Below are 2276 nucleotides of genomic sequence, written 5' to 3' on the forward strand. Positions count from 1 at the left end.
TTTCTTAATTTCTGTGATCCATTCAGTGTTGCTCTTACTGTTGCACATTGTTTTTTAATAATTCCCTTGTTAATTATGTTTGCTGTTGTTCTCATCAGATGTCCAAAGAAAGATACACGCTTCTTCCTGATTATGCTCATTACTGTTTAAAATACATGGATTTATTTTCTTTAAACTGCTTCGTTTGAATCCATTGTAATCGTTTCCAGTGTACGTTAATTTGTGATTTTGTGTTATAAACTGTTGTTCGTAGAAAAAAAAGAATACTTTGAAATATTTTCGAATTTGTATAACGCAGTGAAACAAAGTTCACGCAGTACGGCTTCGGTAGTGGACAGTGATACGGCGTACAGCAAATGAAAAAATGAACCTGAAGCGATCCTAGTGATCCTGAATTAATATACTGATCTTGGAGAAGATTAATCTGGCAGCAGAATTGTGATCAAGAGAACAGGTTTAAGCGAATCAACAACAGAACACAACAGCCACTCATACATTGATTTATTGAAAGGACTCGGTATTCCAGTATGTTTCTTTATCGTCTGTAATCTCTCACTAAAACCGTGTCATAAAATCAAATAATGATAACAAGTTATCTTGGAATTTGGATTTCATATTCGTTCACAGTCACATGTTAATTTAGACCGTTTCCAGCTTGCCTGACAATTGAAATGTATAACATCGTATCAAATGGCTAAAAGTACATTTATTATTCCATCAGAAAACGTAGGAATTAACGAAAGCAAGATAGCGAGCGCGAGAAACGTGTGATCAGACAGATCGCGTGGGACTAGCATTCAGGAGGGCGGCGGTTTAAATCCGCGCCGGCCATCCTGATTTAAGATTTCCGTGATTTCTCTAAACCGCTTCAGGATATTGTGGATGGTTCATTTGGAAGATGACGGCAGACTTATCTCTCTATCCTTCCCTAATCCGATGGGGCTGATGACCTCGCTCTTTCGTCCCCTCACCCAAACCAACCGACCATCCAAACCTTTAACAGGTTGGTTTGTTTTGCTGAGAAACTGCTAGCTGTCCTAGTGTTTAATGAGGCCATTATTTCACCGAAGGGTCAGTTTGATTTTAAAGAAAGTACATTCTTACTGATCATGATTTTTATTTAAGACAGAAGTGTCCTTTCGCTAATCTACACTACTGGCCATTAAAATTGCTACACCACGAAGATGAAATGCTACAGACGCGAAATTTAACCGACAGGAAGAAGATGCTGTGATATGCAAATGATTAGCTTTTCAGATTATTCACACAAGGTTGGCGCCTGTGGCGACGCATGCAACGTGCTGACATGAGGAAAGTTTCCAACCGATTTCTCATACACAAACAGCAGTTGACCGGTGTTGCCTGTTGAAACGTTGTTGTGATGCCCCGTGTAAGGAGGAGAAATGCGTACCATCGCGTTTCCGACTTTGATAAATGTCGGATTGTTGCCTATCGCGATTGCGGTTTATCGTATCGTGACATTTCTGCTCTCGTTGGTCGAGATCCAATGACTATTAGCAGAATATGGAATCGGTGGGATCAGGAGGATAATCCGGAACGCCGTCCTGCAATCCCAACGGCCTCTTATCACTAGCAGTCGAGATGACAGGCATCTTATCCGCATAGTTGTAACGGAAGGTGCAGCCACGTCTCGATCCCTGAGTCAGCAGATTGGGACGTTTGCAAGACAACAACCATCTGCACGAACAGTTCGACGAGTTTGCAGCAGCTTGCACTATCAGCTCGGAGACCATGGCTGCGGTTACCCTTGACGCTGCATCACAGACAGGAGCGCCTGCGATGGGGTACTCAACGACGAACCTGGGTGCACGAATGGCAAAACGTCATGTTTTAGGATAAATCCAGGTTCTGTTTACAGCATCATGATGGTCGCATCCGTGATTGGCGACATCGCGGTTGACTGTGTAAACTAGCACAACATGTGATTAGCTAACATTTTACTAGTTTGCAGTTTTGACACTTGTACGAATGTTCAGCGTGTTGTAAAATAATCGACTGTTACTAATGCCACTCGTTAGCATTAATGATAGTTACTGATGATTATGGTCAAACTGACTATATTTAATTGTGAATTAGCGGAGGACCAGGTGTTACGTAATCTCGGCACTGTTCGGTGGTTTGGTATTTAGCTTTAACACGAGTCATTATCCTAATTATTACATTGATCTTCAAGGATGCTGCATGCTATTGAAAGCTTAATTATTTTACTGTTATCGAAAACTTCCATTTTAAATTCTGTTAGGCAAAACTTTGAA

The sequence above is a fragment of the Schistocerca americana genome, chromosome 1 (assembly GCF_021461395.2).
Source record: "Schistocerca americana isolate TAMUIC-IGC-003095 chromosome 1, iqSchAmer2.1, whole genome shotgun sequence".
Taxonomy (NCBI): Eukaryota; Metazoa; Arthropoda; class Insecta; order Orthoptera; family Acrididae; genus Schistocerca; species Schistocerca americana.